This window comes from Balaenoptera ricei, chromosome 7 (assembly GCF_028023285.1).
Source record: "Balaenoptera ricei isolate mBalRic1 chromosome 7, mBalRic1.hap2, whole genome shotgun sequence".
Classification (NCBI taxonomy): Eukaryota; Metazoa; Chordata; class Mammalia; order Artiodactyla; family Balaenopteridae; genus Balaenoptera; species Balaenoptera ricei.
Genome location: NC_082645.1, coordinates 57,216,220 through 57,231,979, shown reverse-complemented (window position 1 = coordinate 57,231,979; position 15,760 = coordinate 57,216,220). Strand labels below are relative to the sequence as shown.

The 15,760-nt window shown below is 42.8% G+C and overlaps 1 protein-coding gene across 3 annotated transcripts in view; it reads left to right on the top strand.

The window, feature by feature from the left end:
* The window catches only part of STK39 (serine/threonine kinase 39), a 310,969-nt gene that overhangs the window by 28,457 nt on the left and 266,752 nt on the right, over window positions 1–15,760 (top strand). The window lies entirely within an intron of this gene.

Sequence of the window (15,760 nt, the reverse complement as noted above, 5' to 3'; positions counted from 1 at the left end):
TTGTGTTTATTTATTTAACAAGTAGAATAAATAGCTGGCCTCAAAAAACCCAAAACAAAACAAAAACAAAAATCCAATCTCAGGTCAGTTGACAGAGGATCGTTTTACTGTTTGCCAACAGTGAGGCTGTACCTTCTCTGGGAGGTGGGAAGCCTTTCCTCTGTCATCCTCTGATTTTTATTCGCTGTCCCCTTGCATCTTTTGTCACCTTGCTCTTCTTGCCTCTGCCCCATGAGTTGGGTGGGGACATGAAAGCCTAGGAGGGAAGTGCTGGGGGCCCTTTCCTATCTCAACTGTTTATTTCCCATCTCTTCTCCGTGTTGCAAAGTTTCTCCTTGATTTGCTTTTATCGAGTTTGTGAATGACTCCCTTTGTCAAGCTTATTGGAATGCCCTGTGGGAGGGATGCTATGCAAAAAAATAATTGTATTGCATAACTGCCCAGTCCTTAGGGATGCCAGATGGCCCTTGGCCCCAGAATAGACCCTCCTTGCTGGCAGGTCCTGTGAAAGCAAGACACAGTGTATGTGAGAGGTGGCTCTGTCCTCCACCCAGGTACCACGGGGATGACCTTTACCCCAGCTCTGATAAAAGCCTTATTTTAGGTTTCTAAAATGACTGTCTTTCCTTAGCCCAGAAGGGGGTGTTTCCCTGAGTGTATGTGTGTCTTCCCTGTGTGATTGTTTCCAGCTGCCGTTTCTTCACAAATGTCAAGTTTGTCTCTCCTGTGTCACCTCGAGGCACCTGACATTCGTGGCTAATTATTAAAAAGGGCAGCCTTTTAGTTTATTTTGATGAAAATAAAATCCCAGAGAATTCTGTTCAATACAGTATAATTGAGCAGGTGACATGTTGGTGTCTGGGATTTGGAAAAGCGATCCAGAAAAAAGTAGAGTTTTTGGCATGGTAGTTGGAGGAGCCAGAAGCTCCAAGGTGAACTTCGGGGATTTGTTACTGACACTGTGTGTATCCTCTGAACTAATTCCAAGCCTTTAAACTTAATACCAAGCAGCCAGGCCAGGCAGTCACTGGGCTTAGGGAAGGGCCATTTTGGGGCAAAGAATCGTGCAGTGAGCTCCTATCCAGATAACATTTTCCTCCCCCTGTGAAATCAGATTAAATCAACTTCAGTTTGGAGGGTGTGGAAATGGAGGGGGTGTCATTGCACCCTTGGCTGTTTTGTTTTGTGGTAGCAATAGTGATTAGTGGAAGGTGTCTAGCTGTGAAGGATGCATCTGAGAGAGCTCTAAAAGCTAACATTATTTCAGAATAGGATTTTATTTGGTATAGGCAGTTGCATACCGTGTTTAACCTTTCTCTATGAAACTTTCATTAATTGGCATGTTCTGTATGCTCAAGGGCAAAATATCATGTATGATGAAGTAAATAAAGCAAGTTAAAAGTGTTTGGATCATGGTACATCCCTAGAGCTTCGAAACAATGACAAAGGATGATACGTACTAACGCGAAGAGAGCTCCAAGATATACACCAGTGGGTAAGAGCATCACATGGCAAAATGAAGAATAGAGGTGAATACCATTTCTTTTTAAAAAAAGAAATGGCAGCAGACCAAGGCAGCGTTTGGCCCCAGATGAGGAAGGTTCAACCGCTCCGAAGTCCGTTCATGGAACACTGTCAGCAGGGCTCTTTTCCGAATTATGCTGTGTCACGTTATTTTTTGGCTTTCATTTATGCTTATTCCCCTTACTCATTCCTTTCCCCCTTTGAACCTTTTTGCCTGTGTCTGTTCATCTTTTAATTTGTATATATTCTTGACAAACATTTTGTTTAGCATTCGTTTCCCTCCCCCGCCCAGGTGAAATTCATGTAAACAAAATTACATAAATATCAAATTAACCCTTTAAGAATGAACAATCCAGTTGCATTTAGTACATTCACAATGCTATGGAACCACCACCTCTGCCTAGTTCCCAAACTTCCATCAACCCGCAATAAAACCCCGGCCCAGTCAGCAGTTACTCTCCGTTCTCCCTTATCCCAGCCCCTAGCAACCACCAGTGTGCTTTTCTCTTTTATTTCCCTTTTTTTTGGGGGGGGGCCATGCCGTGTGGCTTGTGTGATCTTAGTTCCCTGACCAGGAATGGAACCCGGGCCCCGGCAGTGAAAGCACCAAGTCCTGACCACTGGGCTGCCAGGGAATTACCCTGCTTTCCATTTCTAAGGGTTTACCTATTCTGGATATTTCATATAAATGAAATTGCAGAATATTGTGACCTTTTGTGTGTGTGCATGTATTTTTTTTTTTTTTTTTAGAAATTTCATGTAATATCTGAAACATTTATATTAACATATTTCCATACAAATAACCCAAAGAAAGTTTAGTATTAGTTGTTTTTTTTTGTTCGTTTGTTTTTTTATACAGCAGGTTCTTATTAGTCATCAATTTTATACACAGCAGTGTATACATGTCAATCCCAATCTTCCAATTCATCACACCACCACCCCCACCACCACCCCCCACCGCTTTTCCGCCTTGGTGTCCATACGTTTGTTCTCTACATCTGTGTCTCAACTTCTGCCCTGCAAACCGGTTCATCTGTAGCATTTTTCTAGGTGCCACATACATTGTGCATGTATTTTTTTTTTTTAATAATGTATTTTTTCTTAAAAATTAATTTATTTATTTTTGGCTGTGTCGGGTCTTCTGTGCGAGGGCTTTCTCTAGTTGCGGCGAGCGGGGGCCACTCTTCATCGCCATGCGCAGGCCTCTCACTGTCGCGGCCTCTCTTGTTGTGGAGCACAGGCTCCAGACGCGCAGGCTCACTAGTTGTGGCTCACGGGCCTAGTTGCTCCGCGGCATGTGGGATCCTCCCAGACCAGGGCTCGAACCCGTGTCCCCTGCATTGGCAGGCAGATTCTCAACCACTGCGCCACCAGGGAAGCCCTGTGCATGTATTTTTGAATCAACTTAATTGAGGCTTAATCTACATAAAAGGCACACATGTCTTAGTGGACCTTATACATAGTTTGTGTTTGCTTGTTTTGCATCGTTTGCGTTTACTGACAGCACCCCCGTTTTGCAGACGAGGACTGAGGCTCAAGGAGGCTATTGCATTGCCCTGCAGCAGCGTGTGACTGTGGATGGGCCAGCTCCAGAGCCCATGCTGCTGGCCACTGCTGTCCACGGCCTCCCAGGTCTCTTACACGTGCAGTTCCAGAGCTTGCGTTTTCTCACACAACGTGCTGTCTTTCCACACTGACAAAAAGTGGCTCTAAAATATTCCGCTGTTTGTTTGTACCGTGGTAGAAATATTTCCCCATTGATGGGATGGATTTTTGGGATGTTTCTATTTTTTGTGTGTCATGAATCATATTGTAAGGACCATTAAGGACTAAAGAAAATTCTAAAGTAATATATGTTTATACATTGTGGAAATATAGCCAAACAAGGAGAATAAGTGAAAACAAATATATGAGTTTCCTCAGAGGTAACCACTATAAACATTTTTAAACATAGCTTTCCAATCTCTTTTATGCATTTTTTTTAGAGGAAAAGAAAGCCCTTTAGGAGAAAGGATGACATGTAAATGAAGTTTTATAATAGAAGGTTTACAATATATTGTGAACATCTTGTTATCTAATTAGTAATGATGAATATTTACTAAGTGCTTAAAATGTGACAGACTTTTAAGTGTTTTCTACCATTTCACAGGAATCACGTAAGGGGTGTCTTGTTATTACAGCACATGTTATTACAGCACATATTATTTATGCATGTTTTAAATTCATATAAAAGGTTTTGTGTTCTAGCTTTGACTATTTTTTCCTTTTTTTTTTTAAACTCAGCACTATGTTCTTATGATTAATCTATTTACCTTGCTGTGTTTACCTAGACATCAGTGCCACCTTATCTTTTCCTCTAACTCCATGCACAGGACTGTAGGGCACATCCTATATGTGCCCTCACGGACCTGCGGGAGGAGTCGCTGGGACATATGTCCAGGAACAGGATACACGGATCACGGGAGGGTATATGTACTTAGGCTCTACATAGGCCGAGGCAGATCCTCCTGCAGAATGGCTGTGCTAGAGTCTACGCTCCTAGTCTCTCTGTTTTCTGTGGTTTCAAAGATATGTGTATAAATGTCTAGAGAAAGGACCAGAAGGATATATACACCACACCGGTGACATTGGGAACACATACAAGTGGACCAGGAGGAAGAGGCTGGTCAGAGGGTACCTCGAGCCTTGCTGGTCATGATTTGATATAAGGAGGATGTGTCTTTGTGTGTAACTTGTCGTTATAAGTTACTGTTTAAAAAAAGGTCTGGAAACCTGACCTTTACGTAAAGTTTACTGTTGTATTCTATGAATATGTTTGGAATTGTGAATGCGCGGATGAAGATTAGTCATGGCACATGGGATGAGGTCTTCTGCGGCTCGGTGCTTTTTGAGACCTGCTCTGAAGAGTTATCCTGGTACTACCTGTAAACCCTCTTTAGACATTTAAAAAGGAAAGGTAATTAATCAGCAGTCCTGCCATATTAAGTAACAGTCTTGAGACAAAATAGGTGCAATGGGAGAGAGAACAGTTGTGCTTTGCCTTCTGGGTGAAGTTAAGTTAAAACCTTCTTATTATCTAGACTTATAGCTACTGAATAATCTTTTGCCCAGGCCCCCCCACGTCAGGTGGCTCAGAGAGGTAAAGTGATTTTCTCAAGGGCACAGGGTCAAGACGGTTGGCCAGGTTTGCTGTGGAGAGGTGGTGTTGGGGAGATGGGCCGGAGTAGAAGACTTCTCTCTGGAGGGCTAATGTTTTGAAAATCAAGGTTTGGGAGGAAGTCGGTGCTGCCTTCCTGCAGGTGAGGTGGGGAGGGAACATTCTCAACGACAGTGGGTTTCAGTAACTTCCTTGTCCAAACACTTAACTGAATGAATGTATTAGTTTGGTCTGTTTACTAAGCACAGGGTATTAAGATACTCTTTTCCTTATGAGCGCTTCTCTGTAGAGTGAAGGTGTGTGGCCTTCACGGTCGGGACTCAAGCTTCCTTCTTTTCACCTCTTCTGAAGTGGGAGAAACAAGGGTTCTGGATGACTGAAGAGACACTTTTTTAAAGGGGCCATTCTGGTTCCTCTGGGATATTATTTTCAACTGAGATGCCTCATACTTTCTAAGGAGCCCAAACGCATAGAGAGCAATTGGTCACCTTTTACGTAAGTGTGATGGAGCTGGGCAGTTATCTTCAAGGACTTCTCCAGTTCCTGCCCCATCACCTCCACCTACACCCTGATCATGGTGCCTAACTTGGTTTATAATAGAACCAGTGAATGTGTCTGAATTTTACTTTCGGAACCAGGAATAGGAATATTGACACGAAGGCTCTGTGCAGAAGAAGCAGGTGTTTGCACACAGCCACAAAGATACGTGCTTTTCTCCTCTCACCCGGTGGTAATACTGGTATCCTCTGATGAGCTGCCTGGGGACAGAAGACAGCATGTTGTGGATGGTGCTTTATGAGGTAGACATATGTTTACTGCTTACAACTAAGTAAAATAAAAAAGAATATATTGCAAGGCAGATGCAGATACAAAGTCACATCTTGAAGACAGGAATGTTTCCTACCACTGCCTATTACACAGAACTCACTGGTTTGGAGGTTAAAGGAACAAGGCATGGTTGAGAAGGCAGAACTACCAGCTTCTCTGTTCTTCCCAGGGTTGGTGAACTCTGTGTAAACTCTAGAACAGAAATGACGCTTATGAACAGGTACACATGTGTGGTAAGTACCTGATGGATGTGTGCTGACCAATAAATACTCCTACTTCCTCCTTCTGACTCATATAGTTGAAATGAAGGCTAGTCCCTCTGATTGCTGTGTATACCTCTGTTGAGCAGGGAAGTTGAGCAATCCTGCCATATTAAGTAGCAGTCTTGAGACAAAATAGGTGCAATGGGAGAGATAACAATTGTGCTTTGCCTTCTGGGTGAATTTAAGTTAAAACCGTCTTATTATCTAGACATATAGCTACTGAATAATCTTTTGCCCAGAATATTGAAGATGCAAGATTTTTAAGTTAGCTTGAGAGGAACTGAACAGTTTGTTCGGTGGGATTAGACGACCATAGCGAGAACGGGCTGATTAATTACCTTTCCTTTTTAACTATATAATGCCTGCTCAGGCTTGAGATTTTGATGAGCACATTTTTGCTTTACTTCAGAGAAAGACCAGTGGAATAATAATTAAATTGTATAGCATTTTATGTAGATTGCCTTTCAGATGAAAAGAGAACCTTCCCTGGTGTTCCCACAGAAAACAAAAAAGAGATGAAAGATTTTTTTCCGAGTGCCGATTTTAGATCCGTTATTCAAAGTGCGACAGTTTGCTTAACTGGTAGATAAATAAATGGGAGTGTGTGTCTTGATGTTTCTATGCAGCTTGTATGATCTGGGAACTGGTAATGAAATTTGCAACACGCCTAAGATAGAAAATTTTATGAAACCACAATATATATTTTCTTTCATAGCTATTCTCCGAGCCAGCATGTGTGGGCCCCTTTCAAGAAGGGGAGGGAAAAAGGGTGATAAATGACCTTTGAAGTGAACTTTTGATATTTGCATGACAATTTTGTGGGTTTAAGCTTTTAATTTTTATAATTGTGGGTGATATTTGTGAAGAGTTTCCAGTATGTTCTGAGTAGTAGTGTTATGACCCTTAAAAAATGTAGCACATTTATCTGCCTATTTTATCTGCTCTTTTGAGTTCAGACCTGGCATACCCTTGCAGCATGGTGGTTTGGTGGGGGGGGGGATTGGGATTTCTTTCAATTACATTAGTTTCTTATGGTAGGAAAAAAAGTTATATAGCTAAGTAGACATTCAGCTTCATGATTGAGTCTTATTTTTTCCCCCCTCAAAAATGGTTTTTTGGTAGTCTCTGGATAATTTCCATCATTCTTTTAAAAGTCTAACTTACTAAAATTCATTTGATTTTTTTGCTTAAGACTTTGATCACTATCAATGAAAATTTATTAAAACTGCTTCAGTGCAGTTTCTTCATTCATGCCTGAGGATGCAAAGGAAAGGAGCAGAACCTAAGATCTGGGGGGTTAACCAAAACAGAAGGTAGGGGCTTCCCTGGTGGCGCAGTGGTTGAGAATCTGCCTGCCAATGCAGGGGACGCGGGTTCGAGCCCTGGTCTGGGAAGATCCCACATGCTGCGGAGCAACTGGGCCCGTGAGCCACAATTACTGAGCCTGCGCGTCTGGAGCCTGTGCTCCGCAACAAGAGAGGCCGCGATAGAGGCCCGCGCACCGCGATGAAGAGTGGCCCCCACTTGCCACAACTAGAGAAAGCCCTCACACAGAAACGAAGACCCAACACAGCCATAAATAAATAAATAAATAAATAAAGACTTTCTCTCTATAAAAAAAAAAAAAAACTGTTAAAAAAAAAAAAACAGAAGGTAGGTAGGCTTCTCTGGGATTAGGTGGAAGACGGTGGAACATTTGGTTTTAGATGGATTTTTGGTGCCCTTGGGATGTCCACTAAGCTTGTTCTCTCAGGTAAGCTGGGCGATGGTGTGGTAGCAGACAATCCCCAAATCACAGAAGCTTAATACAACAAAAGTGTACTTCTTGTTCTCAGAGTCTTTGGTGAGTCTGGGAGATGCTCCAGGTCAGCTGTCTTTCCTGCAGCAACTCAGTGATCCAGGCTGCTTCAATCTTGTGGCTCTGTCATCTGATTGCCGCAGGAGGGGAGGGGCTGCGGGAGCTTTCCTCTGCCTCAGCCATGAAGAGTGACTCATCACTGCCCACATTTCATTGGTCCTGCCATTCACGTGGCCTTGCCTATTGCAAGGTAATGCAGCGCTATTGTGTTTAGGAAGGAGATATTGGTGAGCCCTCGTAAAGTCTGTCATGTGTGTCTAATTGAGGATGGGGTCTCGGAGGAGAGATTGGAACTAGACATAAGGATTTGAGAGAAGTCATTGTGGGCACTCAAAGGTGTAGCTTTCCATAATGGTTTCTCTGCACGTAGCTTTCTTCATAACCTAGGCTGTATTATGCTGCCCTAGAAAAATATTATAAAGGTAGCTGTTGCCACTGTCAAGGAAGTCAGGAAGGTTCTGTTGGTCCTTTGTTGATTCCTGTGCTATGTTTACATTGTCTGCCTCCAAAAGTGTACTTGGCACCTTGTCGATTGATCCTTTTGGGTGGTGTGAACTTGTAGGTTAGTGGGTCCTTAAATCTTGATGACAACAATTTGTCTTGGCCAGAGCTTAGGTGGTGAGTGGGTGAAAATGCTTATTATTATTATTATTATTATTATTCTCAATGGGATTAGGAGAGAGTTTGTGTGTACTCTTATGCATGTTAAACATTATGAGGACACTGGCTTTCTACTATCTTTTTTCCCAAGAATGTTCATCACTTGCCCTTGACATTGGAATGTATGATCATACTTCTGCCACTAAACCCAAAACGTCCACAGAGAAGGGACCTACTGGGTCAGAGGGTGAGCCAGTTTTGGTGGGTGTTTACTGCTCTGATTCTTCGTCTCTGATCTCGCCTTTCCCACCCCCTTTTCTTTCTTCTCAGCAAGTCTTCCTCTTTACTCTTCCCTCCATGGTCTTTGGGAGCAGGCAGACCTCCAGTTGGAGCTTGTTCTGTGACCAGCTGTTTGACATTGGGCAAAATTTACTCACTCTTCAATCCTCAGTGTCCTTATCTGTAACATGGGGCTAAATGGCTGCCTCATGGGCTTTTTAGTGTTTAGAGATATATGCAAAATACTACAGCACCTCGTGCATTTTAATTGCTCAATAAATGTTAGCTATGTTTAGAATTATCGTCATTTCCCATATTTCAAGGCACTCATGATTAATTCCTTCATGAAAGCTTACTTCGTTATTTCACCAGGCCGTGGATATTATTTACTCCATGGATCTGCCAAAGGGCTTGAGATCTCCGCTAACATTTTGTTTTTTTCTTTATGTGTATGTGTACTCATGTAATGAGACTTAACATCCTGTGGGGCAGTGAGTATCCTTAACTCATTGCTGATTCTGCTGTATTGCCTTCCTTGTGTGGTGCAAGTAATGGGTGCTCGTTAAAGGTTAAATTGGCTCAAAATGAGATAAAAGGGGAGAGTTGCTTCCCTAGTTAGCATATATATATATATAGATAGATAGCTAGATAGATACACACACACACACACAGATATGTGTGTATATGTATGTGATTCTCACTGTTTATGTAACTGAAACCTTAACGTAACAAAAAGGGGGAAAACAAAAGAAATATTGAAAACGCTGCAAATGGCATAAACGGTAATCACTATCATAAAGCAGCAGTTCACGACTTATCAGAGGAGAGCTTAATATGACCTTGGTCATTTATATCGCCGAGAAGGTGGCTTTCATTTCTCTGCTCAGCTGCTTGCAAGGCTCACAGCTTTCTGACTGGTTCTGCCTATGGGAAGTTGAACGTGTTGAGGTAAAAGAGGGGTGTTAAATGAGTCTCTCCTGAAGTCGGAGACTCATTAAGTGAGTGGATTTACCCGGCGTTATGCTCGTATTGTAGACCCAACTTGTGTCAGTGGAGTTGGTTTCCTTTCCTCTTAGAGGGGCCTCATGGGTCCTCCTGCCTCTGCCTCCAGGCCATCAGAAGAAGCTTGGAGACGTGTGTGAGTTCCCCCACCACTCCTTCCGTACCTCGGATTGATCGCCGTCTTTGAACGCTGGATCCTCCAAGATGTCCTTAAGAAAGCTCTTGTTTTCTCATTCCTTTATTCTCTTCTAGAAGTGAGTGGACTGTTGGGGGTCTGCCTTATAGTCTGTAACACCATAAAATGTGAAAGAATGTAGAGGGACCGTAGTGTGCGGAGGCAAGTACTCTCGTTTTACAGTTAGGGGTCATGTGCTTTGCTCCGCGTCCCCCAGGGAATTGAGAGTTTTGATCTTCTGCTTTTTGCTACAGCACTTGGCTCATCAGGTGTCTCTTTGGGCTTGTGCCAGGAAGTAGGTATTGTACTGTATGCACCCGACAGAGAAACATGGGTAAACATGTCCCCTGTGGGATTTTTGGAGACCAAAGAAGGCCCCTGTGAGGACATTGCTGTCCTGTGTGTTGTGATTGGGATTGTGCTATGCATTGGTGGCAAACCAGTTGGATGTGACGGGGTTGGTAGAATTATATAAATTTACAAATCTGCTTAAAAGGAACCGACTGCTAAAACACACTTCCTCCTTTCTTGCCTTAATTGTCAAGAGTAGGGCTTTTATAGGATTGTCCTCTACTGAGTTGCTTGTTCAAAGATCTGCTACTAAGGGAGTTGAATGTATATATTAAAAAACCCACTACAGTAAAACTTATTATAGTCCATATACTTCTCAATAGTAATTTATTTATTTATTTATAATTTATTTATTTATTTTTGGCTGCGTTGGGTCTTCGTTGCTGCACACGGGCTTTCTCTAGTTGTGGCGAGCATGGGCTGCCCTTCGTTATGGTGCGCGGGCTTCTCACTGTGGCGGCTTCTCTTGTTGCGGAGCATGGGCTCTAGGCACGTGGGCTTCAGTAGTTGTGGCGTGCAGGCTCAGTAGTTGTGTCTCATGAGCTCTAGAGCGCAGGCTCAGTAGTTGTGGCACACGGGCTTAGTGGCTCAGCGGCATGTGGGATCTTCCTGGACCAGGGCTCAAACCCGTGTCCCCTGCATTGGCAGGCGGATTCTTAACCACTGCGCCACCAGGGAAGTCCCTCAATAGTAAGTAATTTAAATTCTGCTTCAGAGATTTTATTTGTTTAAACTTTAATACTATAAAGTAAATTTTTATTGCAAAACAATGCATGCTCGTTGAAGAAAAATTGGAAAATGTAGAAAAGCACCAAGAAGAAAATATAAGTCCCCCGTAATCCTATCGCCAAAAGAGGAAGCAATATTTTGGTGTTTACTGTATATTCATAAAATTGGAATTACATTGTACATACTTTATAACCTGTTATATTAAATATAGTATTAATTTCCCCATGTCATTACATATTATTCTTAGATAGACGTAGGGTTATTTAAAAATTGCTTTCAGCATTTTCTCAGGAAAAATTTTCAAACATTCAGCCAAGTTGGAAGAAACATGCAGCAAACCTGGAAGAAATTTACAGCGAATACCCATATGTTCATCACGTATATTTTACCATTAATACTTTACGATACTTATTTCATCACCTATCCATCTATCCACCCCCTTTCTTCATCCATCAATCCATCTTACTGCGTTTTCCCTGTATTTCAAAGTAAATTTCAGTGCAGTGTATTGCTTTTAACCAAGCTAGTTAACCTTCATAATTGTTTTTGGTTTATACCAATATTCAAAGGAATTTGTATTCTCTGAGCACATACAAAGGAAGGCCCAGAAAACTTGCCAAGAGAATTTTGTTGGGTGTAGTGAGAAAGGACATCCAGGGACCTAAAATTTGCCTTGGAACAGAGTGTGTGTCATTAGCATCTGAGGTGGCAAATAAAGAACCAGGAAGAAGGATCTCCTCCGCACTCATCTGCTTTTATGCCTAAAGCTGACTTCAGCATGGGGACAAGGAAAATCTTTAGAGGAGCCAATACTTCTTTCCCTTGTGGTTCTCAATGCTGTCAGAGCCCCCAGTACTTGGTAAATAGTGAATGTGGATTGACTTGTTGGGAGGAAAAGCACTTCTGCTCCAGTTGGGGAGGTTGACTCCCAGCTGCCCTGTGGCTCCGGGAACGTGCTTTCCTGCTTTCTTCTGCCTCGGGCTCCCTGGGCAGGAGGTTGAGGCCCTGTTGCTCTGCTCTGTAACTGCACTCTTGCTTCTGCTGGGGACAGATTTCCTGCCAGTTTAGGTGGCTTCCTGTTTGAGTGAGAGGTTCTTTCTTCTGTTTTGGCGATGGTGGTGGAATGTTGAGGGCCGGCGTGGGCCGACCTTGGTGGGCACGGAAAACACCTCTGGCTCGTATCTCTCCGACGCCTGCTTTGAAAGCTGTATATCCTAAGGGGCAAGACCAGGTGTAGCCACCTTAGTCTGTGTACAGTTCCCAGCATATAGCACCTTGTGTGTTTAGCCCCTTAATAAATGCTGATAGCCAAGGAGCCTGTCCCTGTTAAACCCTCCAGAATCGCTGTAGTTAGTTGTTCTGCTCTGCTAGCACACGGTACCCTCTCACAAGCATCTTAAGAAGACGCATTGGTTCTACCAAACTTGTCACCTTTTCTTGTGTTTGCGAGTGGCTGTAGGCCCTGGAGAGAGCAGGCTCTGTGCCTCTTCTTTCCCGTGTTTCACATTCCAGGGTGTTCAGTCTCGGTGTCACGTCAGCGCCGCTGAAAACTATAAGAAGCCTCAGTCCTGCCATTGGTGACGGCTCTCACCTGTTTTTTCTCATAAACTCAACTGCCTTCCTGGGAACTGGGGTCTGTGGAGCCCTGACTTGACATAACTAGGCCGCACAAGGCCATTCCCCTTCCCTTTTTTTTGTCTTCATCTCTTCCTTATTCTTGTTTCCCTGAGGGCAATCGATTCTTAGCCATCTCAGGCACATCATCTGGTTTCTGAATTATCCAGGTTGCTTGATTTTTCCCTCAGGCAATTTCAGTTCTCATCGTCTGCGTTGTCTGGGACCTTGATTGTTGGAAGGAACGTCTAGTTTCTCTTGCGCCCCACCTGCTTTCTCTCCCCTCTAATTCAGGGAGATTTGGACCTCTGGAACATTTGTCAGTGTCTTCAGAGATCTTCGGTTGTCACAGCTGGGGAGGGCTGAGGGAATGCTACTGGCCTCTCATGGGTAGAGGCCAGGGTTGCTGCTAAACATCCTACGCCATCTAGGGATAAGCCCCTACAGGAAAGAATTATCTGATCTAAAATGCCAATAGTGCCGATGCTGAGAAACCCTGCTCTAGATTTAAAGGTGCTTTTTGGGAAAGTCTTCCCATCAATGGCATTATATGACCTCCATGCCAATATTACACCATCCCCTATCAGAAAGTTCATCTGTACATCCAGCCTAAGTCTCTTATGCTTCAGTTAGTTGCTCTGAAGTGGAGATGAAAATGTGTGCTCACCATCTTCTGAGTATGATCATACTCTCCCAAGCTGATCTCAGTTAACTTTTAAAATTTATTCTCTTATAGCCTCTTTTCTGCCTCTCTTTTTAATAAGCTCTCGAGATGTTTTCCAAATTTTTCAGGTATTAATATTATGTCTCAAATTGTAGTGACACAATCCAGAGGCAGCATTCTAGCAGTTTGGCCAATACCACATACGACGAAAGTGGTTATCTTTGGGGTGGAACTGGTCGAGGTGGGAGGGAAAATCATGACCAACCATGTAAATGACTGCCAGGAGAGCAAGAAAACAGTTAGCTACTTCTCCGGCTCATTAGGGGGAGTCCTTTTCCACATCAGGGAGACCTGGGTAGAAATCTTTACCCTGCCACGTGCAAAAAGCGGGCCACAGGCCTCAGTTTTCTGAGCCATAAAATGGGGATGAAACACTCCAGAGGGTTGTTGGGAGTGTAAAGTGAACGGGACGATGTCTGTACGAATGATCATTAGCACTTTGGGGTAAGTAGGGACTTGGTGTTTTAATTAACTGCGTCCATGGTTTTCGTTGGAGAAGATACTCAAAATTGGGAAATCTACAGAGGTAGTTTGAGTTTGATGGTGGTTTTCAAACTTTATTGTGCAGAAGAGTTCCCAGGGTGCTTGTTCAAGCATGCAGGTCCTCAGGCTACAGCCCCAGAGATTCTATTTGGGAAGTTTGGCCGAGTCTGGGCATTTGTTTTCTTCACAGTAACCCAGGTGGTTCTGATGCAGGTGGTGCACAGGTAACACCTTCCTGGCTACCAGGTGAGCATGAATGAGGAACCCCCGCCTTCTCAGGAAGCCTCCAGCTAGTTGGTTTCTGTTTCTCTGGGGCCATTGACAGAGAATAATCTTTTAGAGCTGTTTCAAGCAGGACAAAACTGTTCTTTGTTCTTGCTTTTAATGATAACTGGAGGTATCTTTTTATTGGATGGTCTCCTCGAACGTTATTTTGACTCAGAGTCCTAAGTCTTGCCGGAACCAGCTCAGGAGCCCGGGCTGGGGAAATCTCCTTGACTGTTGGCTGATGGAATTGTGATTTGGGGTGGGGAAGGGGCAGGTTGGAAGGAGGTGGTGCTTATTCTTAATGGGGGTTTTGGAAGGCTTTGGGGAAAAAGAAGTGAGCCATGGACGGGATTCCTCCCAGCTCCAAACTGCATTCCTTTAGGAATGGGATGAAAATGATGTTCCATCCATTTGCAAATTGTTCGTATCTAGTTTATCTTTCCTTTCATTGAGTTATGCCTGGCAATCTAGAATACTGACCACATTAGTATTTTAAAAAGTTTTTTTTTTTTGCAGCCGAGGTTTGAGGGGTGGGAGGATGGCTCACTGAGCGGACCCCTGATGACCAGAGTTGCTAAGTCCTGAAATGAATGTTTGTGATTTCCTGACTTAAGGACAAAATAAACATCCAAGGCTTGCCCAGGAATATATTTTAGTGCTTCCCCTGTGCTGCAGCTTCAGGTCTGCGTGTGTTCTCAGATCTCTTTCTGTGGGATATGTTTTACCCACACTTTTCTGTCAGGCACAGCTTCTTGCTGCCAGCTAAGGTTTGGCCTCTGCAGTGTAGGCTGCGACTCCAAAATATTTAAAAAGAAAACCTTGGAAGGAATTTGCATCATTTATTTAATAAATGAAAGTGCTAGGTAGAAATCAAAAGTCAACCAGGGAGTGTAGCTGGAAAATGTAAACCATGTGAGATGTGCCTTTAAAGTTTAAAACCCTTCTTGGAATCCCCTCCTCTCCTTCCCTCAAGAACTCCCTTTAAAGTTCTGTCTGTTGAATTTAATGAGTTTGAAGCTGTGAATATGATTCTTACATGAAAAGTATACAAACCAAAGAGTCAGGTTGCTTTGGTTGATATTTTTCAGTCCTGCATATAAGATGTTTGTTAAATATGTCCTAGTTTCTCTGAGTTAATAGAAGATTGTTTTGTTTGATAATGTTGGGTCCCTGAGCCCATGGCAAGTGGACACTTCTGTGGATTTTATCATAATAAAACCAAATAGAGGACATACTATTTGTAAACTGGTACAAAAATAAAAGGTGAATGTTTAATGGTTAAATGGTAGTGAAAAATGAGAAAGAAGGATTTGCTTAACTGAATAGTTTTTTTCCATTCCAAGTTTAACTAATAGTATCCTTTAAATACATTTGTTTTAGAGTCAGGAATGAGGTTACATAGTAGTTGGGTGTGCCTGCTTTTTGTAGATTTAAAGTGTGCTGATCTCTAAGACTAATGGTGTGGCATTTAATATTTCCATGGATTTTTTTTTTTTTGGTCTCATAAGTCATTGCCTTTTCCCACTTCTTAAATATTTTGATATGTTTTGATAAAAGCATGGACATGTTACTTTAAAGTTCAAGAGAGAAACGAAGGTGAATGGAAAATAAACATTATTTTGCTGGCCGTATTTGGTCATTTGGGTTCTGGTTGGAGAATGTGAGGAATTGTAATACAGGTCAGATACCATCATGAAACATAATAGGACATCCGGATACTCTTAAAGCCCAAACATTTCCAAGGCCCTGCTGACAGCTTAATTATTTCAAGCAATATTTGATGTGGCTGAATACCAGTTGTCTAAAGAATTTGGACATCCTTTTGGAGCCTTTGTCCAGTGTGAGCCCTGGCAGAAGATGTGAAAGTCTGCATGGACATAATGTTGAGATGCAGGGTTCCCATTTC